The following is a 25,566-nucleotide window of genomic DNA, read 5'->3' on the forward strand; positions in this document are numbered from 1 at the left end:
GCCTGAATCCTCACTTTTTTCACTGGTCTCTTTCTCTAGCCTCTGACCCATCCCCCACACAGTTATATTTCTAAAATGCTTCACAAAGGCCATCCATGATCCCCCACTGCTTATAGTCAAGACGGTCACAATGTTTTCTAGTAGGTACCAACTCCTGTTGGTGGGTAGTAGCTGCCTGACAGGCTATGTCCGAAGAGTTTAAGTCCTCCTCTTAAACTGGGTTCTGGGAAATGATATTGGGATTGACATCCAGTGTCTGCCATGGGTACACAGGCAGAGGAGAGGCAACATGCCTCTTGACAACAGGATCAAGATAGGACACATCATCTTAGCTTTCAAGCGCCTTAACTGCTGAACTCAAGCTACCAGCAAGTTATCATCTCCCACACATTTGGGGTGAAATGCCCACCCCAGACCACCTTCTCCACCCCCTCCATTCCCCAACACTCCACATGTGTCCCTCCATCTGGGTCTGGACTCAGCCAGGTCTTTCCTCCCCCATGTCTGAGATCTTTCCATTCTGCAAGGCTTAATTCTCCCACCCTCTTCTTGGCTCCAGTACTTGTCACCAGACCAACATCTTTTCCTGCTCTTACTCATCTCTTTGTATAAGCCAGGATAAAAGTGATTAATGTATGAATGCGCCCAACCTTCCCCTTCATTCACTTCCTTCCCTTCCCGGAACTCCAGGAAGGCTCCTCAGTGCCTCACTGGCTCTTTGCGATTTTACAGTGCAGAAATGTCAGGGAAGGGAGAGAAGAGAGCATGAGGGTTTCAAGGAAGTTGGTGGAGATTTATGGACCTGTTTTGAGAGAGGAGAGGCTCTGTGAGGTGTGAGGGAACCAAGTGGCAGAGAAAAGTAGACATGTTAGAAATATTGCTGTGGTCTACCCATCCCCCACTTATCATTAAAGAAATGCAAGAAAAGATGGTGAGCTTTTTGGGTGGCTTAACTCTGTCCTTGAGGCCGCAGTGGTGCTCTCAGTCTGGACACATCGTGGGATGTGGGTGTGAGTGCTACGTTTAGGTTTCATGTGCTCTCATCTGGATATGGTTTGAAGGGTCATTTCCTGCACCTATTTCCTGGTTTCTAGGGTGGACCAGAGTGGGAGAATCAGGAGGCTCCTAAAAGACACCTGCAGCATAATGAAAAACTTCCCGGGAAAGCCCTCCTGGATCTTCGTGGCATTTCTGTGGTAGGAGTGTCTTCTTTTCTTCATGGTGGGCCCAGGACATACCTGAGAGTTATATGTGAACGAGGCTGCAGGGAGGAGCCAACCATATCTGCAGTCTTAGGATGGGGTCTGGCCCCACCAGATGATTAAGGGGTCAGGGTTCTGAGTCAAGTCATATCAACCCCACAATGTCTAGGAGGGAAAGGAGGGCTGCAGATTTAGCTCAACCCATGGGCATGGATTTCATCAATCTTGCCACGAGACCCCATAGAAACTCAGGACACTGGAAGCCATGATGAGCTTCGGTGATTGAGAAAATACATGGCTTCTGTGCCAGGAGGGCGGTGCATTTTGACTCCAAGTGGAGGGGATGTGGACGCTTGCACCTGAGACCCTCCTAGGCCTCGTCCTGTGCATCTCTTCCTTTGACTTATGTGTATCCTTTTCCTATAATACATATAATCATCATAGTGCTTTCAGTGAGTTCTGTGAACTCTACTGAATTATTGACTCAAGGGGGTGATGGAAAAACCCCAAATTTGTAGCCAGTCAGTCAGAAGTATGCGGTGGCCTAGGCCCAGGAATTTGTGACTGGTTCTTGAAGGGCAGTCTGGTAGAGAATGGCCTCGAACCTGGGGAGTCTGGCTTAATTCCAGGGAGTTAGAAGAATTGAATTAATTGAGTGACTCAGCAGTCCCTGCAGTTGCTGACTGAAGTTTCTGATACCAAGTGTCAGAAGCTGTGTCAGAAGCTGTGTTGTGGAAGTTTCTGATAACCTTTACAACACCCAGTCCCCCTACTCTGCAGAAAAGGAGCCTGAAGCCCAGAGAAATGGGGACAGCCAGCACCTCAAGTTTTAGAGCAGCCAAAATGCCTGCAGGAGAGATTATTCCTGAGCAGATATCAAAATGTACTTGCAGGGAAGCAGATTTGGCCCAACGGATAGGGTATCTGCCTACCACACGGGAGGTCCAGGGTTCAAACCCGGGGCCTCCTTGACCCATGTGATGAGCTGGTCCACAGGAAGTGCTGATGCGTGCAAGGAGTGCCGTGCCATGCAGGGGTGTCCCCTGCATAAGGGAGCCCCACGCACAAGAAGTGCATCCTGTAAAGAGAGCCACCCAGTGCGAAAAAAGTGCAGCCTGCCCAGGAACGGCGCCGCACACACAGAGAGCTGACGCAGCACGATGATGCAACAAAAAAAACGAGACACGGATTCGGGAGATTCCAGGTGCTGCTGACAAGAATACCAGTGGACACAGAAAAAAACACAGCAAATGGACACAAAGAGCAGACAGAATGGGCGGGGGGCTGGGGTTGGGGGGTGGAGAGACATAAATAAAAAATAAAATGTACTTGCAAATACCACCTCCCCTCAGGAGGCAGTCCCTGGGTGAAGTCTATCAACTCAATCCAGGTTGATGGGTATTTATTGAAGACATTATGACTAAGGTGCTTTGGGTGAAAATTCTTTCAAGATTCTAGAAAACCCTGGACACTGCCCTTGGAGAATTGTTTTAAGGTGGGAGGCACCTGGCCACAGGTGAGGCACTTTGGGGCTCTGCCTTTGGGTTTGGCCTACTCGTTCATTTCCACTCACTGGTATATATAATTCATCTCACTGTATCTTTTTATCCTTTCCTCTTGTACACACATATGCACACCTTCCCTGAAGGATTGCCTTGTCTTCCCAGATACAGGCAAGTCATGTGCAGAAAAACGTAGACGCACCTTGGGAGTGTTTTACCAGGTGTTGGTAGTAGGGGAGTCTCAAGGACCATTCTAGTCTTATTGGCACATGTATTAGTCAGGGTTCCCTAGGGAAACAGAACCAAGAGGAAATATCTGTAAATAGTAGGACATTTTATAAAACTGTCTCATGTGATCATGGTGATGCACAAGTTCAAATTCCACAGGGCAGGGCTGCAAGCTCTGATAATGTCCTTGATGAGTTCCCCAGGAGATGCTGGATGTCTGAAGTAGATATGGGAATTCTCTCTCTGAATGGTGAAATCACTTCCCCTTTTAAGACCTTCAACCAATTGGATGAGATGTCACTCATTGCTAAGGCAATCTCCTCAGTTGATTGTAGATGTAACCAGCCCTCTATGCAATTCACCTCACTGATGATTACAGTCCATGAGATGCCCTTGTATTATAATTAGCCTGGTGCTTGCTTGACCAAACAATGGGGCACCATTACCTGGCCGAGTTGACACATTAGCCTACCCATGACAGCCCGATTTTCCCACGGGAGAGCCCTCAAGCAGCATTGGGCTTCTAGCTCTCATTGAATGTCAGTTTTAGGAGATGTCAAAGGCAACCTGACCTACCTGTGCTGCTCATGCCTGCTTCCAGTCACCTGGCTTCCTGCTAGGGTCTGGTGGGAGGCACCAACCCAAGCGGGGGGGGGGGGGTGTCGGGGTATTTCCCTCCTCACTCTCTGCTTCAAGTGGCATCTCCTCCATGATTCTAGCTCCCACAATTCCAGTGTCCACAGAGTGACCCCGGCCTTGAACTGGGATAATACCACCTCCTCCCTTTCCTCTCCAGCCTCAGGGGACAAGGGGCTTTCTCCTTTGCTAACCCTGCAGACCACCTACCACACTGTTTCAGGGTTTTTTTCCCAGCTCCTCTGTTACCCTATTATAACTCTCCTCTGTTGAGATAATGGAGGTATTTTCATTTCCTTATTAGACTGACACAAATCCCAACTCCACTCTCCCCCTTCATTAAACCTATAAGAAAACCAAGGCCAAGCGGGATAGAATTTGTCCATAGAAAGATCCTCTACTTACTTGTCAGTGACTGAACTGGATTTCCTTGTATCTGTTCTTCACAACTCTGCACAGTATGGCAGGGAATGCTTTTTAGTTTTACTCAAAGAAAGTCATTGGGAGCAACAATTTTTAAGTGTGTTTTCTGAGGAAGCACCACAGTCATAATTCCAGATCTTTCACTTTCTAGATATGCCCTCTAGACATAGGAGAGGTTTAACCCTTCAGCCTGGGAGATTTGAGAGGTGCAATTAGAGTAGCCCAGGCTGTGACTATAGCCAGGTCACCCCCTGCATCTGTGCCTCAGTTTCCAAAATGATACATTACCATTTCCAGAAGCATTAAAAAATGTCTCAATATACATAGCAAAACTGAACTCCAGATTTTGGGCCAGCTGCTTTTTCAAATCTGCAAAGTAGGTTTAGTTTAATAGGTATTTAAACATGCCATATATTTTAAATACAGTGCTTCTGCTAATTAACACTTCATAATTTCGAGAGTCCCACAGGCAATTGTTACCACTTGTAAGTGGGAAAATACAGTGTCAAGAAAATGAATCCTGGCTTTTCAAATTGCAGCACTGGATAGCATGTGAAATACCTCGTCTATGCCACCCGGCACGGATGGAGTGGTGGGTGGAGATGAGTGAAGCTCCCTGGGCCTGGGGGATGGGACGTGGGGCTAGCCCACCTCGGGCACTCCGAACACTGAGGATCTTCAGAAGGTAGCCCCCTACCAGTGGCCCAGGGGCCAAGATCAGTTATACAGATGCACAAAAATTAAACAGTGTCCTAACAAGAAGACATGGACACACATGCACACACAATGTTTGAAAGAAAAAGCTGATCAGTTGGGCAAAATTACCCCAATCTGTGTGAGCCTGAGAGGCATGTCAGACTTACCCATGGGTGCAGAGTGGGGGACAGGGTGCTGTGCCCCCACCCTCACCAGGCTGCCTAAACATCCTCACACCATTCTTTGCCTGAATTCTATCACTGGGGTATATTGGGCCAATGTGTCTCTTCTTTCCCAGCACTCCTGGGAGAGATGATTAGATACTTTTCAGTCTTTGCTACATCAGTGTGATCTAACGAGACAGCTTTCTGCTTGGGGCTTGGCCGAGATGAGGGGCACCCACAGACAACACGGAACCCTTAGGACAATGCATGGGAAGATCCAGCCTGCCTTTTGTTATTGTACCAGGAGGACCTGGACCCCTGAGAGGTGAAGAAGAGGGGAACCTAGTGGTTGATGAGTTACCCAAAGAGGAGGTGAGAGGAGACCTCTGCTGGCCCAGGGCTCTGCCCAAGGTGATCCTCCCAGACAGTCTCCCCATCCACGTCTTCCACAGCCTCAGCATCGCTTCTGCTTTTGGGGGAGAAGGGGGTGCCCTGAGCAAAGGCTGACGTTGAGGAAGGGGACAAGAACAAGAGTGAAGACTGTGACTGGGGAAGCTCATTGAGTGGCACCTTCTTTCCTAAAGTTCCAAAAAGAAAAAAGCAAAACCAAGAACTAGAACAGGCTCTTGTCTGTCGCTCGACTGAAAGTTCCAAGAGGGCAGGGACTTGCCGGATCGTGCTCCTCACAGTGTCCCCACCACCTAGGAGAGTGCCTGAAAGATACAGATGCTCAGTAAATACAGGCTGAGTGAACGAGACAGTACTGACCACAGTGCAGTGAGATGACCCCTCAAAAGGCCTTTTAATCGCAGCATCCTCAAGCCCATTGACCACGCGTGGCAGCGCAAGCCCTTGCTCGAGTTAGGGACGGGCCTCCAGGAAAAAGACGGGGACAGAGATGGGAGGCTGAGCTCTGTCGGCTTTTTGCTGTTCCCCAAGGTCACTGCCTTCTTCGGGCAGCACTGGCTAAGCTGCCAGCCTACATCGTGTCACATCAGGCAGCCCAGGGCAACTTCCCTGCTGGCGCCCACACGAGGGGATGATGCTGCACCAACCTTAAGTTTCCCTTAACAGAACCTCCCTGTCTTCCAACAGGCAGCAGGGCCTGCACCAGAAGACAATCAAGGAGAATTCTTTGGAGTATTTTCCACCCTTCATTTCTGAGGCACCACGGGCAAAATGAAACTGCTTATATTCTATCGGACCCAATGACCCTGAGATGACATTGATGGCATATTTGATCTTCCCTCCCTTCTCATTGGGATAAGAGGATTATATGGCACAGGCTGCAGGTAAGACCCTAGCCATGATTCAGTAGGAAAGTAGAACAAAGTTAGTGATTCATAACCAAACCATGAGGAATACAAAAATATACAATATGAAGCCTATGAATCTTAACTTTACAGTCTGCAATACCATTCTGTCAACAAATGAAAAGCATCACTGGCTGTGATATACTACCTAAAGCCCATCTATAAAGATCCAGAATGTCTCAGAAGCACCGTGCTCCATGCTAGGCTCACAGAGATAATGCGTATAAAACGGAAAGCTTGTTCAGGTCCCTTGTTATACACTTGAACTGCTCACCATACAGAGAAGCCAAGGCAGTAATCTAGCATTCTAGGAGCTGTGTTATGGGGGGAAAACCACCTCTGGTCTTTTCCTGGACCTCCAACTAATTTGCTTTGTAAATGACCGCAAGCCACGTAACCTTTCTGGGCTACAGTTTCTCCATCCCCATAAAAAGCTGGACAAGACAGCTTCTGAGGTTCCTTCTAGTTCAGAGATGCTATTTTACTGCCAATCTGGGATTGGAACATATCCAGTGGTGTGCCTGTGTTTTATACAGAGCTGAGGTCAAACGAAGAAACTGCCACCATCCTGGGAAACACCCCCCTGGGCCCACCCACCTGCCAAGCCGTCCTCAGATGGAGATGGAGAGGAGGCCTTACACCATCTAGAGTTAGAGCGGCAGGGTCCTGGGGGACAGGGAGGTTGTCCATGGACAAAGGACAGCCAACTGAAGCCACCTCCAAGCTGAGCCCGCTGCTTGCCTGGGGAAGTCAGTGACTCATTTGGGAAGACGAAGGAAACAAAGGAAGCGTGTGGAGGGCGTTAGAACACATCTAATGCCTGACTGCTGGAGGTGAGGGGCAAACGCAGGAGCCAAACACAAGCCACAACCAGGGGAAACAATCCCCGAAATGGCTGATGGAAAGGGAACGGGGCTCTGGCCTTCATCTGTCTGTTCATACATCTGTCTGAATCCACCTCCTGATAATTAGTTCCCATCTCATCAATCACTCCTGGCACGTAAGTCCCACTGGCAAGTTCCCATCTATATTACACAGCAATCAAGAATTCAAGCACTGACTGTGACAGAGATAAAGACACCTTTGAACAAATTGGCTAGTTTTTAAATCCAGGATCCAAGAGCCTTTTCCAGATCTGCCTGAGGCAACAATCTTGCAGAATCTTTTCCATGAGTTTTTCCAGCACCAGACGTTGTTTCTTGTGGGGAGAAGTGAAATCACTGCTGGCATTTTCTTCCCTGTGATGTGTGCACTGCTTTTTCAGGAGATTTTAATAATGCAGAGGGAGGGACGGGGGGTGCAGGAATAAAGCCGTAAGTTGCTACCAAGATGAGCTGCCTGGGAATCAGGCTTGGGCAAAACAAACGGACCAGCTTTTAGCCTGAGTCCTCTGGTTTGCAGCAAGAATGGGGGTTTGGATCACAGAGACTTTTCTGAGGATGCCATCTGACGAGTACAGGTTTGAGCCAACATCAGCTTGTCAAGTGCCGGTTTCAATTTTCTTCCCGCAGCCTGGCCACACAAATCATTCCTAGCTGAAGAAGAAAGAAATGCTTCTGATTTAGCCTTCAAGAGCGGTAGCGGTGAGCACATATTTGACCGACATCTTAAGATGTATTTTCAAAAAGGTGTTGCAGGTCTGGTAAAATGTATCAAGGATCAGAGGCAATGCCATGGAAAGGAGAAGGTTCTACATCTGGTTTCCTAATCTGCAGATTACATAACTGATGTCATCTGGGAAGTTTTTAAATATTGTTAATAGAGTACAGGTTGGCTAGTTTTCAGAAATGGGTTGCTGCACTCAAAAAGATTGCCTTTCTGGTCCCCAAGTCCCAGTGCTCTCCACACATACACAAAAGCCCACCCCCAGGAGCAGATGCGCAGACTTGTGTTGTCAAGGAAACCGGTCTGTGCTGAGTGCTAGAATTAGAAAGCCTGGGCCTGGCCTAGAGCGCCTTCTGCCCACTTGCCATGATGACATCTCTTGCCCACCGGGGACACTGAAGACCCTTTCACACTCTCTCTAGCCTCGGTTGGTGAAGCAGGGGCTCCACTGACAGCTCAAACCAACCAGTGGGCAGTTGCACAGGCCTCACAAACCAACCCATGGATATAAAGAAGGGAGAAGGACAGTGGGAAATATCCTGCGACAGGGGCCAAGAGACTGACCCATGGTGCTGAGAAGAGCTTAGGGACAAGATTGAGCGCCCAGTGCCAGTCCAGCCCTTCTTCCTTCCAACACATCTACCCCCAAGTTTCCCCAAAGGAATTCAAGTGACCCTCTGGAGAGGTCACCCACAAGCAATTATCAATAGGCTGAACCTGATACTTTGACAGGAGGTAGGGAGTGGGGGGGGGGGCACAGATACCTTTGGGGCAAAGGACCTAGGTGAAATGCTCTAGGGTGACCTTTAGACAGTGAGGGGCAGCACAAGGGGAGAAGAACACCTCAATATCACTACCACCAGGAAGGGATGTCAGAGATGGAAAGGAAACAGGGAAAGAGAGAGTGAACCAGATTTGGGCAGAAAAAGGCTGCTTCCTAAGAACAAGCAAAGGCCTGGCTGTTCCCTAGAAATTTTATCATTGGATCCCCACTAAGGGATTGATGGGTGGGATAATCAACCCAAACAGCTGGAACCCCTCTCCTGCCATTAGAAAGGGGTGGAATAATTAACAATTTAAAAGGAGCATGGACTCTCACCCTGCTCTCCTGCCCTCTGTGTGCTGCTGTCGCCGTTTTTCCTCTGCTATGTGGCCACGCAAGTAAACCTGGGAATTTCTAATCCATAAGGGGGAACTGTAGCTTGTCAATCAACCCTCTTCATCCCTTTTCATCCCCTTCCTCTCTACCTGGGACCCCAGCTCTGTTATTTTCTCCCGTTTCTTTTCCCTCCCTATCTGAATAAATCATTGGCCTAACTCACCTGGCATGCTCTTGAAATTCATTTCTGCAGCATAGCCAGGAACCCAGATAGAATCTGGTAACACAAGGGGGGAATACAAATTAGAGGGGCCTTGGGGTGACACCTGTTAAGGACAGTCTTGACAAAACACAACCCTTATGACTGATCCTCTCAGAAAGGAGCAGACTCCTTGTATTACACCTATTTGGATATATATTTTATTTTCCCTTTTAAACCAAGAACCCTGAGGGATCAACTTCTGACCCATCTTTCTACCCTCCACAGCCCTGGAAGCACAGCTTACAGACAGTGGGGACCGAGGAGGGCTGGCTGAGGGCTGGTGAACAGATGAATTCTTATTCTAGACACTGTGAAATCACCTACACAAGGTGTTCACAATTTTGAAGTGATTATGAAAAAGAAGCTTAAGATTTCTAGCTCTAGAATTCAAAATCTATTAGTTGAGTCTTCATTTCTCCAATTGCTTTGTAGATTGGGTCTTCTCCTTCCCAATTATTGCAATTCCTTGTTAATAATAGGAAACAGGATTTTGGCAGCACAGTGAGACCCCTGAACCTAGAAGTAAGGGAAATAAGATTGCCCTCTGGATTAAGCCCCAAGAGGCACACACAATTCTTTGGGGGCAGATTTGCATAATGATTAACTGAAGGAGAAAATGACTCCGTGGCCAGTTGGAGAGACTAATCTGACAGATGACCACAAAAACCCGTCACACACGAGGGTCGGTCCTGGAGAATGCTGTAGTCATGGAGACACAGTTAGTGCAATCCAAAGTTTAAAATCCCCCTACAGTCCCCAAAAGTGCTTTTTCAAGTCCCCTTTCCCCTCTCTGGTTCACACGCCACAGCTACCTGCCTTTTTTCTCAAGCCTCCAACCTCCCTACCCCAAAACACTGCTCTGCCCTCAGTCCACTCTGCCTTGTTCCTAGTTACCTCCCCCCTCTCACTTCTCCCCTTCCTCTTCCTCTTTCCTGATCAGCCTCAACTTCATTATGTAAATTTGAAAGCTCATTCGGTAAATCCCTCCTTTACCTGGCTCTGTCCACTCCCCATCACAAAAGCCAGGACAGGCCTGAGTAGGCAGTTGGGCCTGTCCCCCTCTACAAGGACTGAATAGGGCAGGGGAAGAAGCCACGTCCCCAAAACTGCAGGGGGAGCAGAAAGGCTGAGAATGATCAGGTAATGATAATGACATTTTTATGTCCTTGAAAATTTTCTTGAAACATATCAAATAACTAATATATATAACATATCTTAAAAACAGAAAAAAAATATAAAGAACCGTGGAAATACAGATATGCATTAGGCCAACCCAAAATATATCTCCATTTAAACAAGTGATTTGGTGTTAAAAGAATATTTGCATGTTGTTAGTTTCTATTATACACATGTATTAATCTTAGAATATGAAGAAGCATTTGATTACAACATATAAACTTCCTCAGTTTCCATGTATACTTGCGAAAAGTTTGTGGGGCTAGAAATTTTTCTTTTGTCCTACCCCAATGCTGACTGACTGACTTCTGTTTTCAAAGCTTCTCACCCCACACTGTTGAACCCGTTTTGACAGAGTCAAGGGCCAGGGGTTCATGTCCTACTGCATTAGGTCAGTGTATTCTTGGGAATGGGGATGGCAGTGACTTTTGTCCCATCATGTAGAGTCTGTCAGAAGGAAGGCAAACTGGATAGGTGCTAGGGCATAAAGGAGAGCCCAGGAGCAGCTGCCGACAGACAGCTCAAGCTCGGAGCTGGAGTAAGGGGTGGGCCAGCTGGGCAGCCGCTGGAGCACTCAACCTCAAGCAGAGTTCAGTGTCATCAGCTTGGAAGTAGAATACATCCCAGTGAGCTCATGTCCATAGGAGCATGGCACCAGTTAACTAGGGTTTCCTCTCACAATCATGGGAAAATCTAAGCTGGTGCTGCTCCCATTGCCAGATGGGACTCAGCATGAGACTAGCGAGAGCCCCTTGCCTGTGCTAACCTAGAATTAGGTATTTCTTAAATGCCACTACAGATCTCACCGGAGAGCTATGAAGCCCCCACATCCAGCTGAAACTCGGTGGCAGGACTGACTGCAGTGTCAGTCGAACAGCGTGCCAGGGACAGATACGGAGTCCAATGCCAGGTTGTAGCCGGAGATGTGAACACCCAGAAAAGAGGTCTGTGACAGGATGAGCTGTGGAAGTCAAACAAAATCCACCTCCAGGCGGCTTATAAAGAGACATTATGATGAAGCCATACAACAGGATTAAAAATCATCAGCTGGATAAACATGTAACAAGAAAACAATTGAAACAAACCACAGGTGATTTATATCAGAGAATAAAGTTCAAGACAAAAAGCTCTAGATGACTCAAAGACTGTTTTTATATCTGAAAAAAATAAATTCTACAATAAAAATATATTAAGCTATTATGTACCAAATAAAATATTGGACTATCTAAAGCAAAAATTGTTAGACATTGGTGAGAAAATAAAGGACCATAATAATGGGTGGTATTAATATGCTTCTCATTCCTTGACAGATTGAAAAGGCAAAAAACCGGGTGGGGTAGATATAAAGAACCTGAATAGATTAGACAAAGGTATTGCTTGCTATCCACATTCTCACAGTACAAACTCAGGAACTTAATCGAGTTGGGTGGCAAGTGTCTTACAATGAACATTTACACTGTGGTAAGAATTTCATTGCAAGCATCTAGAGGAGGTTAAATGCTAATTAAAACATTTTTTATTCTAGAAGCATCATTTATCCCCCAAGGGAGAGAGTTTTGTCTTTGGTCCACAAAATTTTTGGTGGGTCCCTTAAAGCATGAAATTCGAGTTCCTGCCTCTCCTGCCAACCCTCACCAGCCTCATGTGCAATAGAGAGAGACAGAGGGATACAGTGCCCTGCAGAAGTAACGAGAAATCAGAAGTGGTGCTCCAATGACAAGTGCTGGAAGATGGGAGATGTAAGGACACTCCAGGGTGGGAGAAGAACGTGGCAAGGAACAGAGGCCCAGAGAAGGAAACAGCCAGGGAGGAGTTCCCAGTGATAGGGAATGGCCAATAAATTCAAGAATCGCTGATGTCGGACATCGAATTTAACAATTGTTTCCTGCCCCGTACTCTAATTACCCCTATATGCCTAATCCTTTGATTAAAAGTCTGACACGCAGAAGAGCCCTCTGTTAGTGGTGCCTTGGGAGAATAAAGGAGAAGAGACAGTATTTAATGAGAGCAAATGTATTGTGGAAAGAGGGCAGCTCCTCTGGGAGGCGAGCTCTCCTGCACGGTGCTGGCCATTGTTCCCAGCTCCAGGTTCCTCTTTGCTTTCAGGCACTGGAGGGGATTCAGGCACCGGAGGGGATGACAATTCCCCGCCCTCTTCAGTGCAGCATTCGCATTTGTCTTTTTGTGGGCAATGAAATAGGTACAGGTGTTCCTCTGAGGAGAAGCCCTCTAAAGCCCTTCCTCCCGCTGCAGCCCCAGCAATTTTCCAGAGGTGGCACCTCCTCTATGTCTCTGAGTAAGGATTACATGGTACAGGTCCCCCAGCAAAATTCAACAGGCCGGCAGCAGGAGCCAGAAGTCAACCTGTTGTGTCCAGCCACGGAGCTCATGGAGAAGCTTGATGCTGCTGTGTAAGACAACCTGTCCTGACAGCCTGAGCAAGGCCATGGACTCAGAAGCAGCAGTAAGAGACTAAGACTTGGACAGAGATGTGCAAAGCCCCTGTATCCAAAAAGTTTTGGTGCTAATCAGTGATAAAGGTAAAAAATAAATAAAATTAAAATAAAAGAATATGGGATTCACTTTATGAGCTGTGAGTAGGAGCAACCTTTTTTTTTTTCCATTTCCTTCATTAACAAGATGACCTAGGTCATGTTATTTAACCAGTCTGTGCTCATTTGTTCATCCTGCAGAAAACTGGAGAAACAATTCAGTTTGTATTTACGATTAGATGTGATAAATGTGCCTGGACAGAATTTTTTTTAAAGCGATGCTTCCATAATTTGTTGAGTTACCTTCTATCTGTTATTTTTTTGAAGTTTAAATAAAGTTTTTCTTAAAAAAAAAAGTCTTGAGAAATCTGTCAAAGGCACTGGTCTTTCCATTGTTTGTAGAATGGGGACTCAAGCCATTCAACTGTGTATTAAAAGAAAGGGTAAGCTGCATATTAAAAGCATGTGGAAGACAGGAAGCGGACTTGGCCCAGTGGATAGGGTGTCTGTCTATCACATGGGAGGTCCGCAGTTCAAACCCCAGGCCTCCTTGACCCGTGTGGAGTTGGCCCATGCGCAGTGCTGATGAACGCGCAAGGAGTGCCCTGCCACGCAGGGGTGTCTCCTGCATAGGGGAGCCCCACGTGCAAGGAGTGCGTCCTGTAAGGAGAGCCGCCCAGTGCGAAAGAAAATTCAGCCTGCCTAGGAATGACACCACACACATGGAGAGCTGACACACAAGATGACGCAACAAAAAGAAACACAGATTCCCGTGCCGCTGACAACAACAGAAGTGGGCAAAGAAGAACGCGCAGCAAATGGACACAGAGAGCAGATAATGGGAGGGGGGGGGTTGGGAGGGAAGGGGAGAGAAATAAATAAAAAATAAATCTTTAGGAAAAAAAAAGCATGTGGAAGAAGCAGATGTGGCTCAAGCAGTTGAGTGCCTACTTCCCACATGGGAGGTCCCGGGTTCGGTTCCTGGAGCCTCCTAGAAAAAAACAAACAAACAAACAACAAGCAAACAGGTGAAAAAACCAACTCAGGGGAGCCAATGTGGCTCAGTCGTTGAGTGCTGACTTCCCACATACGAGATCACAGGTTCAATCCCCAACCCTGGTACCTCAAAAAAAAGAAAAAAAGAAAAAAAAGAAAAAGGCAGGTGGGTGGTTTTGGAGATATTTGGTTGCATAAATATTTGGAATATTTATGAAAACTGATTACATATTAAGTCACAAAGGAAATTCCAATAAGCCCTAAAAATTGAGATAGACAAATTCTGACTGCAATACATTAAAACTAGGTCAGTTTTAACAACAAGCATACCATCTAGAAATCTTAAAACGCTCCCCTGAATAACATTTGTTCAGAAAGGAAATCTAAACTACAATCACATGTTATTTAGAAAATAGCAAAGATGACACACTAGATAGCAACAGTTATGGACTGCAGTCAAAGCCATATTTAAAAACAAATATGAGGGAAGCAGATGTGACTCAAGTGATTGGGCTTCTGCCTACCATATGGGAGGACCTGGGTTCAATCCTTGGGGCCTCCTGGTAAAAAAAAAAAAAAAGAAAGAAAAAGGCGTGCCCATGCAGTAGATCAGTGCCCCCATGGTGAGCCAAGTACCCACACAGCAAGCCACACAGCAAGATGATGATGCAACAAAGAGAGAGACAAAGGGGAGACTCAAGGCAAGACGCAACAGAAACCAGGAACTGAGGTGGCACAAGTGACAGGAACCTCTCTCAACATCAGAGGTCCCCAGGATCGAATACCAGTGAATCCTAGAGGAGAAAATGAGAAGACAAAAAGAGAAATAGATACAGAAGATCACACAGCGAATGGACACAGACAGCAAAAAGATCAGGGCAGGGGAGAAGGAGAGGAAGAAAAAAAAAAGATGACATTGGGTCAGCATAAAGAACAATTTGAAAGCCTGCAAAGAAAAGAGAGCTAATGGGAATGAAAGATAATGGATGAAATTAAAAATACATTAGAGGCACATAACAGCAGATTAGAATTGGCTATGGACCAAATTAGTGATTTCAAGAACAGAGCATCTGAGTAGGAGAACAGAAACAGAAAAGAAGGGAAGAAAAAAAAACCACGGGTCTCAGGGAATTGAATGACAACCTGAAGCACACAAACATATGCAATATCGGTGTCCCAGAAGGAGAAGCAAATGAAAGCAGGACAGAATGAATATTTGAGGAAATGATGACTGAAAACTTCCCAACCCTCATGAAAGACAAATATCAATATTCAAGAAGGACAATGTACCCCAAACAGATAAATCTGAATAGACCTCTCTGAGATACCTACAGAATGACAAATATTGGAAATAAAGAGAGGATTCTGAAAGTAGCAAGAGGAAGCAAAGTATCACAAACAAGGGAACCTTGATAAGATTAAGTGCTGACCTCTCATCAGAAATCATGGAGGCAAGAAGAAAGTGGTAAGATGTATTCAAGGTACTGAAAAAGAAAAACTACCAGCCAAGAATTGTGTATCCCTCTGAAAGAAGTCACAACTGTCCTTAAAAAATGAGGGTGAGTTTAAAGTCTTCATGGACAAAAACAGAGAGTATGTTATCAAAAGACCAAATTTCCAGGAGATACTAAAGGAAGTGCGGCAGCCTGAAAGGAAAAAAACAAGGGTGAGAGACTTGGAGAACACTGTAGAAATGAAGATTATTAGGAAGAGTAAATTAAAGGGTAAAAAGACAGACAGTAGTAAGATATGACAAAGGAAAGCTAAAGATAAAATGGATGAAGTAATGCCTTTACAGTAATAACATTGAATGTTAATGGCTTGAACTCCCCAATAAAAAGACAGACTGATAGAAAGGATTAAAAAAAATATGAGCCATCTATATGCTGTCTGCAAGAGCCTCACCTCAGATGTAAGGACACAACCAGGTTGAAAGTGAAAGGCTGTAAAAAAAAGATATTCCAAACAAATAGCAACCAAAGAGCTGGAGTGGCATTATTAATATGGACAAAATAGATTTTAAATGCAAAATCGTTCTAAGGGATGAAGAAGGTAATTATATATTAATTAAAGGGACAATTCACCAAGAAGAAATAACTATAACAAATATTTATGCACCTAATGTGGGTGCCCCAGGATACATGAGACACACCCTGGTAGAACTGAAGGGGGAAATAGGTATCTCTACAGTGATAGCTGGAGACTTCAATACACCACTCTCAGTATTAGATAGAACATCTGGACAGAAGATAGAGGAACAGAGCTTGAAAATAAGATAAATGAATTAGATCTAACAGGCATTTAAAGAGCAATACACCCCAAAACAGCAGGATATACATTCTTTTCAAGCACTCATGGATCCTTCTTCAGGATAAACCATATGTTGAGTCACAAGACAGGTCTCAAAACATTGGGAGGGGACTCAAAACTTTTAAAAGATTGAAGCACTTTCTCTGATCATGACAGAATGAAACTAGAAATCAAAAATGGACAGAAAAAAGGGAAAATCCATAAATATATGGAGACTAAGCACTCAAATAATCAGTGGGTCAAAGAAGAAATTACAAGAGAATTCAGCAAATATCTCGAGATGAATGATAATGAGAATACAACATATCAATACCTATGGGACACCACAAAGGCAGTACTGAGAGGGAAATTTATAGACCTAAATGCTTACATTAAAAAAGAAGAGATAAGATTGAAGTTATAACTGTACACTTGGAGGAACTAGAAAAAGAAGAGTGAACCAATCCCAAACCAAGCTGAAGGAAAGAAATAGTAAAGATCAGAGCAGAAATAAATGAGATAGAGAACAATAAAAAGAGAAAATCAACAAAACCAAAAGTTGGTTCTTTTAAAAGATCAATAAGGGAAGCAGACTTGGCCCAGTGGTTAGGGTGTCCGTCTACCACATGGGAGGTCCATGGTTCAAACCCCAGGCCTTCTTGACCTGTGTGGACGCATGCGCAGTGCTGATGCTGCAAGGAGTACCCTGCCACGCAGGGGTGTCCCCCACGTACGGGAGCCCCACGCGCAAGGAGTACACCCCATAAGGAGAGCCACCCAGTGCGAAAGAAAGTGCAGCCTGCCCAGGAATGGTGCCGCACACATGGAGAACTGACAACAAGATGATGCAACAAAAAGAAACACAGATTCCCGTGCCGCTGACAACAACAGAAGCGTACAAAGAAGATGCAGCAAATAGACACAGAGAACAGACAACTGGGGCAGGGGGCGGGGGGAGAAGGGGAGAGAAATAAATAAATAAAATAAATCTTTAAAAAAATAAAATAAAAGATCAACAAAATCAACAAACCCTGAGCTAGACTGACAAAGGAAAAAAATATGCCAAAAAATAAAAATCAGAAATGAGAGGGGGGCATTACAACTGACCCCAAAGAAATAAGAGGCACCATAAAAAGTACTATGAACTGTACACTAAAACACTAGACAACGTAGACAAGATGGACAAATTCCTAGAAACATATGAACAACCTACAGCTGACTCTAAAAGAAATAGAAGACCTCAACAAAATAATCACAAGTAAAGAGATTGAAACAGTCCTCAAAAATCTGCCAAAAAGGAAAGTGAACTTGGCCCAGTGGTTAGGGCATCCGTCTACCACGTGGGAGGTCCGCGGTTCAAACCCCGGGCCTCCTTGACCCATGAGGAGCTGGCCCACGTGCAGTGCTGATGTGAGCAAGGAGTGCCGTGCCACGCAGTGGTGTCCCCGCATGGGGGAACCCCACACACAAGGAATGCACCCCATAAGGAGAGCTGCCCAGCGCGAAAGAAAGTGCAGCCTGTCCAGGAATGGCACCGCACACACGGAGAGCTGACACAACAAGATAACGCAACAAAAAGAAACACAGATTCCTGTGCCGCTGACAACAACAGAAGTGGACAAAGAAGAACACGCAACAGAGAGACGCAGAGAACAGACAACTGGGGCAGGGGAGGGGGACTAAATAAATAAATAAATAAATAAAATCTTTTTTAAAAAATCTGCCAAATAAGGGAGCAAATGTGACCCAAGTGATTGAGCACCTCTCTCCCACATGGGAGGTCCTGGGTTTGGTTCCTGGTGCCTCCTCAAAAGAAGATAAGGACACAATGAGCAGATAGGCAGCACAAACAATGGGGGATGGGGGTGAAATAAATAAATAAATAAAATCTTTTTTAAAAATCTACCAAAGATGAAAAGCCCAGGGTCAAATGGCTTCACAGGTGAATTCTACCAATCATTCAAAGACAATCTAATACTGATCTTGCTCAAGCTCTTCCAAAAAATTGAATAAGAACACTACCAAATGCATTCTATGAAGCCAACATCACCCTAATACCAAAACCAGATAAAAACACTAAAAAAGAGAGAATTATAGACCAATATGTCTGTTGATTATAGATGTAAAAACCCTCAACAAAATACTAGCAAATCTAATCCAAAAGAATTGTACATACAGCGGGCTTTATCCTAGGTATGTCAATTAGTAAAATAAACCACATTAATAAATTGAGGGAAAAAAATCACATGATCCTCATGAATGATACAGTCTTGGCATTTGACAAAATACAGTAGCCTTTCTTGATACAACACTCCAAAAGACAGGAACAGAAGGTGGCTTTCTCAATAAAGTGCATATATGAAAAACTTACAGCTAGCATTGTACTCAATGGTGAAGGACTGAAAGCTTTCCCACTGGGATAAGGGACAAGGATGCCACTCAATGTTGTTCAATATTGTGCTAGAGGTTCTAACTGGAGCAATTAGGCTAGATAAAGAAATAAAAGGCATTCAAATAGGAAAGGAAGAAGTAAAACTTTCACCATTTACTAATGATATGATCCTTTATCTAGAAAATCCTTAAAAATCTACAACAAAGCTACTAGAACTAATAGATGAGTTCAGCAAAGTGGTGGGATACAAAAATAATATGCAAAAATCAATAGTACATTTCTATATACTATTGATGAGCAATCTGAAGAGGAAATCAGAAAAACATCCACTTTTAATAGCATAGGAATAAACTTAACCAAGGATATAAAGGACCTGTGTTCAGAAAACTACAAAACATTGCTAAAAGAAACCCAAGAAGAGTTAAATAAATGAAAGGACATTCCATGTTCATAGATTGGAAGACTAAATATCATTAAATGTCAATTCTATCCAAACTGATTTACAGATTCAATGCAATCCCAATAAAAGTCCCAACAGCCTTTTTTGCAGAAATAGAAAACTATCAAATTTATTTAGAAGGGCAAGTGGCCCCAAACAGCCAAAAATATCCTAAGAAAGAAGAACGAAGTTGGAGGACTCTTCCTTCCTGACTTTAAAGCATATTACTTAGATATAGTGCTAAAAACAACATGGAACTGGCATAAAGTCAGACAGAATGACCAATGTAACCAAATCGAGAACTCAAGACCCTCACATCTATAGTCAAGTGATTTTTGACAAGGCTGTCAAGCCCTCCCTGCTGGGCCAGAACATCTATTCAATAAATGGTGCTGGGAGAACTGGATAGCCATATCCAAAAGAAAGAAAGAGGACCCCTATCTCACACTTATACAAAAATTAAAATGGTTCAAGGACTTTAATATAAAAGCAACAACCATAAAACTCCTAGAATAAAATGTAGGAAAACTACAAGATCTTGTGGTAGGTGGTATTTTCTTAAACCTGACACCCAAAGTACGTGCAACAAAAGAAAAAAAATAGATAAATGCTACCTCCTTAAAATCAAACACCTTTGCACCTCAAAGGACTTCGTCAAAAGGGTGAAAAGTCAGCTGACTCAATGGAAGAAATTTGGAAATCACATATTTGGTAAGGGTTTAATATCCATGATATAGAAAGATATACTACAACTCAACAATAAAAGACAAACTACCTGATTAAAAAATGGGCAAAAGACTTGAATAGATATTTGTCCAAAGAAGAAATACAAATGGCAAAAAGAAAAAAAAAAAAAAAAGAAAACACACACACTCACATGAAAAAATGCTCATCACTAGCGATTTAGGGGGATACTTCAATGAGATATCATTTCACACCTATTAGAATGGCCATTGTTAAAAAGTAGGGAAAAACTTCAAGGGTTGGAGAGGATGTGAAACAATATGAACACTTCTTCACTGTTGGTGGGAATGTATAGCCACTATGGAGGACTGTTTGGCAGTTCCTAAAGAAGTTGAGTATAGACTTGCCATGTGAATCAGCAATACCATTACTAGGTATATACCCAGAAGAACTAAGAGCAGTGACACAAACAGACATCTGCATACCAATGTTCCTAGCAACATTATTCACAATTGCCAAAAGATTGAAATATCCCAGCTGTCCATCAACTTATGAATGGATAAACAAACTGTGGTGTATACACACAATGGAATATTATGCAGCTGTAAAAAGGAACTAAGTCATGAAGCATATGACAACATGGATGAACCTGGAGGACTTATGTTGAGTGAAGCAAGTCAGACACAAAAGAACACTGTACGATTGTGATATTATGAACTAAATATATTATGTATACTTATGGAATTAATAATTAGAATATAGGTCACCAGAAAATAGAATGAGGGTAGAAAATGGAAAGCTGAGGGTGAATCTGTGCAGAATTGGTTTTTAAAAAAAGGTTGTTTGCAATGAGCCCTTGATACTAATGACTATGCTTGTAAGCCTATTGCACCTGAAATAAGAACAAGGCCTAGAGCTGCAGGGTGTCTAAGAGTTACCTCCTGAGAGCCTCCGTGATGCTCAAACATGGCCAGTCTTGAAGCCAAACTCAGCATGTAAATGTTTTGCCTTCCTCCCAGCATGGGACATGACTCCTGAGGATGAGCCTCCCTGGTGATGTGGCATTACTACCAAGTACAGCTGATGATGTAACTAGAAAATGACCTTGAATAAAAGAGTCAACTTGGACCAGAAGAATATCTCAGTCTACATATAATACCAGGAGTTAAAAATGCTTTTTGACCTGAATAAAGGGGGAAAATGGAAAGGACAAATGAGTTTATATGGCTATGAATCTCCAAAAAGAGCCAGGAGGTTATCAGAGGAGTTGCCCTTATGCACACCTGAGCAGAGTCCCAGAGACAGATAAAGTAGATACAATCCCAAGTATTGGTTCTTCTGAGGGCTACAGAGACCCACAGGTTCTATGGTCATGGCAGATGGAGTTCAGTGCCATGTCAGTTGGCCCTACTTTGGAGTTTGTGTTTCTGTGTGATGGAGCTGGACTCAGATGTGATCTTTGTCCACAAGTCTCTCCTGTTAACTTTTCCAGATGTGTAGTTGGTGCTGGGATTTAGTGTATACCCAGGGGACCTGAATCTCTGGACTGACCATGTGATAGCCAGGCCCTGAGCCTCAACAGACTTCAGCTCCTACACTCTGGTTTATTGGACTTATCCCACTCAGCTAACATGGAGGTGAAGAAGGTCAACCACCACACCAGGGAGCCAAGAGTGCCTACAACTGAAAGCAGGAGAATTGCATCCATCATCCATGTGGAATCTAAGCCCCCAGTTGATATAAATGTGGAGTGGACACAACCATTCTAAGGTCCACAGGATGGAGGAATAGAGTATGGATTAGAGTGGACTTACTGATACTCTATTTGTGAACTATTGTGATTAGTAATCAAAGAAAATGTGGCATTGGTATGGAGAAAGTGGCTGCTGGGGGTAGGGAGTAGGAGGAAGAGATGTGATGTGGGGGCATTTTCAGGGGTTGGAGTTGTCCTGGGTGGTGCTGCAGGGACAGTTACTGGACATTGTATGTCCTCCCATGGCCCACTGGGTGGACTGTGGGAGAGTATGGGCTATGGTGTGGACCACTGACCATGAGGTGCAGCGGTGCTCAGAGATGTATTCACCAAGTGCAATGAATGTCTCATGATGATGGAGGAGGTTGTTGTTATGGGGAAAGGAGTGGGGTGAGGGGGTGGGAGGTATATGGGGACCTCATATTTTTTGACTGTAACATTAAAAAAATAAATAGACAAAAAATAAATAAGTAAAAATTATTTAAAGGATAAAAAAAGGTTGTTTGTAAATCTTTGGAAATGAATAGAAATGGAGAAAGTACATCATAGTGTTTCTAAATAGCAGAGCTACTATTTGGGTACAATAGTTGGAAGGGAAAGTCTAAGGTCATGTATATTACTAGAAGGAAAGCTAAATAAAATGTAACATGGGACTGTATAGCATAGTAGAACCTCATGTGAAATATGAATATGAGTAATATTGCATAGATAAGACTTTTTACAAAATATAAATACAAATAAACTAGAGAGATGGAAACAGAATAGCAGCTATGTATGGCAGGGGAAGCATATAGATTGAGAGGTGAGGAGTTTATTATTGGAATAATGAAAATGCTCTAATGAATGATGAATGCACAACTACGTGCTTATACCAAATACTACTGATTGTATTAGATGGATTTATGCTTTATTAATATGTATCAATACAATCGATTAGTTTACAAAAAACCAGAGGGGAATCAAGATACCAGCTAAACTGTAGGGTGGCTAGTTTTCAGTAGAGAACAGGGGAATAAAAACAACAGGGAGGAACCTTCCAGGGGTCAGAACGAAATTAAAACACCTTATAAACTAATTATTTAAAAGAGCCGTAATTAGAATGGACTTTTTTTTAAAGAGGTACCAGGGATTGAACCCAGGACCTTATACATGGAAAGCAGGCGCTCAGCCACTGAGCCACACCTGCTCCCTACCACAACTGGAATGGATTAGTTGGTAGAACAATTTATGCCCAAGAACATTGTTGAAAAAAATAAAACTATGACCAGGTAATTAGTGGAGTTTAACATCTTGGATGAGGAAGAGAAAGAGAGGAAGAGATCTCTACCAAGCCAACTGCCAACCCAGGGTGGCTATGGCGGGAAAAAATTCTTAATGGGCACAGAGTTTCTGTTTGGGGTGATGAGAAAAAAATTTGGTAATGAAAAGAGGTGATGGAAGTACATTGTGATGTAATTAATGCTACTGAGTTATATACTTAAAAACAGTTTACATTGCAAGTTTTATGTTTTGTATATTTGTCACAATTTAAGTGAAAAAATTAGGGCTCAGAAAGGAACTCTATCACATAGGTACAGAGAAAACAAAAATCTGTGAAGGACAGAGGCAGTGAGAGAAACGGGCAGGGCCAGCCCACCTGTGGGCAGAGCCAGCCAGTGACGCGGAGCGGGCGGCAGGAGGCAAGAGCACATGGTATTTCTGGGCAATGGCCTTGCTTTGGAAAATGGCTGCTTATTTCTGTCAGATGTTAGCATTTAATCTGGCAACTTCTAGGGAGAGTAAGACTGTCAATAAACCCCACGTATGATGAGCCTACAGCGAGCACAATTCTAAACATAGAACACAGTCTGTTGGAATCATTTTCCTGAGCGACTCATCGAGCTGTACTGTGCCTGGGAACAGAGCGGTCGCCTTGCGCAGGGACTGGCTTACAAGGCACCACTGGTTATTGGAGAGGGGGAGGGAGCCACTGTCCACCCCGGGAACAACCTACTCCAAGGCATAGGTACAACAGTGGCCCTAGAGCTTTGTGGTAAGGAGCCTTTAGCCCTCGCTCTGTCCCCAAGGCTCAGGCAAGCCCCAGCTCCAAAGAGAACCCTCCCTTAAAACCTACCTAGTAACCATCTGCAGTTCTAACTAGCAATCACTATTTATCACCCTCCTTTAGCATTTACTTAACACCCAACTCTCTCTCCCCACTACCTCCCTTCCCTGGCCCCTCTGACCTGTTTCCTGACATCCCAGAGTCAGAAGGCTAGGACCATAACAGCCCTACACAGACAGAAAGACACACACACACACACACACACACACACATACACACACACACACACACACCCTCACTGTGAGCTCACAGGCAAATCGTTAACAATTGGACATCTCAATCAGCAATAAAATGAGGATGTTGGACTGAATTGGAAGTTTTCAAACTATGTTCTGAGAACCGTGTGGTTTCCAAAGCAGCAGGTTGAAGGTTCTAGGAGCATTTGATTCAATTTTTTTTTTAACTATTTGAAAGAGCACAACAAGCCCTGCCTCTAATACTCCTAATGTAAGTATATCTGGGGCTACCAATCCCTAACTTCCGAATAAAGTTTCTCTGCCACCCTCTACAGATTTGAGGACTGCCTAAAGCTTGTCCTTAATTAGGAAAGTTCTATCCAGGCTTGTCATTTTTTAGACGGTAAAGCTCTTTGTTTCCACTTACATAAAAATATCTGATCATGCCCACCACCTGACAGCAGGTGCAGGGCCCAAAGAAGGCCACTGATGGCTCAGCTACTGTGGCTCAGAGTCAGCTCTTGCCATGGCAAAACTAAGTTCCGGGTGTCTTTGTCTAACTTTTAATATTTATATATACCCTTTCTTTCAGGTGAGATTAAACAGTTACCCGTAAAAGGAGAAATGGACTGCTGGCTGAAGAGAGGGCATTTAAAAAGAAAACATGAGACCACACTGGTAAAGCTCATGGCAGAACAAGTCAAACTCAGCTGGCTCCTACTGATTCTTCAACTCTTGTTGGTTACAGAACAGCAGAGAGTGAAATGAAAAGTCATGCCCAGAGAATTCAGTAAGAAAGGAGCTGTTCTCTGTCTTTGGGGCTCACCTTTTAGGGCAATAAAAGTCACTCAAGTCCTTATGGTGCTCTGTATGGAGAAATTTCACAAAATAGTTGTACGGCCGCTGCCAAAGAACATCATTTGATCAGCACCTAGTGAGACTAAAACAGAGGTCCTTGGTGACACTTGGTAAAAAAACAAACATGTTAAATAATATTTTACATTTTGAAAAAATAACATTAAGTCTGACAATGCACATATAACTTTACCATTGAGGGAAAATGCATGCTCTCCAAGAAAAGTTTATTAAATCCTATACCATGGAGCTTATCATGTATTAAAATGAGAAGCCTCCTTCAAAAATACAAAAATGCTATCCAACAGCCCAATCCACAGGAGAACCCGAGACAATGTGTTTAACGAATTGAGCTCAGCAGATCAAAAGTACTGCAGCAAGGGCACAGCTATCATGGATGAGGTTCCAAAGTCCATCGGTAAGACCAAAATTGACCAAAGTCAAGCATATCCTTGAACATTTTAATGGCCATTTAGAGTATATGTGTCACACCCTCACTGTCACACGCATGTATCATTGTATAACATGCACTGTAATGTACAACTCAGAAAAGGACCTGTGAAAATATAATTGATGTATTTGTACTATTTCTCCTGGAGCTGAATTCCCTAGAGATAAACATGAGCATAAGGCACCTCTCCTCTACAGGAGACGATCAGCGTTTCACGGAAGCTCTGGAGCGATATCATCACTCAGGAAATTTACAAGGGAGAATACTGATTCCAAGCATATAACACTTGCACACGGACAAAATATTTGAGGGGTTGGCTCCATTTCTAACATCAAATAAGCTCATAAGATTCTGAAAGACTTGTCAAGGAAAAAAAAAACCAAAACAGAAAGAGAGGCCTCCTGAGACTGTGACTGCAGCATACTGTATATGGCAGGGGCAAGCCAGAGGTACTAGGAAAGCAGCAGTCAAAATTTTAATTTGCCAAGCAAATTGAGATACTATCTCTAAAACAGCTTTCTTTCAGAATTACTGGTAATACTTTGGGCAGTGACTTTGTCATTAAAGTTTATTGGCTGTTTCCCAAGGCAAGGTGTTGGTATAAATATTTCAAAACAGACAAGAAATTA

General features: G+C 43.9%; 1 protein-coding gene across 14 annotated transcripts in view; it reads right to left on the reverse strand.

The window, feature by feature from the left end:
* Positions 1–25,566, reverse strand: part of ADD2 (adducin 2) — a 213,747-nt gene that overhangs the window by 66,672 nt on the left and 121,509 nt on the right. For 5 of the 14 annotated variants that reach the window (XM_058278753.1, XM_058278752.1, XM_004460130.4 and 2 more), the window contains one exon: positions 24,458–24,571. The exons of 5 other annotated variants lie outside the window; for them this stretch is intronic. The gene's annotated coding sequence lies outside the window, so the exon portion shown is untranslated. Of the gene's footprint in view, positions 1–2,906; positions 2,993–24,457; positions 24,572–25,566 lie in introns of all 14 variants that reach the window. 4 more of the 14 variants (XM_058278747.2, XM_058278748.1, XM_058278746.2 and 1 more) reach the window with 2 other exon arrangements.

The sequence above is a fragment of the Dasypus novemcinctus genome, chromosome 17 (assembly GCF_030445035.2).
Source record: "Dasypus novemcinctus isolate mDasNov1 chromosome 17, mDasNov1.1.hap2, whole genome shotgun sequence".
Classification (NCBI taxonomy): Eukaryota; Metazoa; Chordata; class Mammalia; order Cingulata; family Dasypodidae; genus Dasypus; species Dasypus novemcinctus.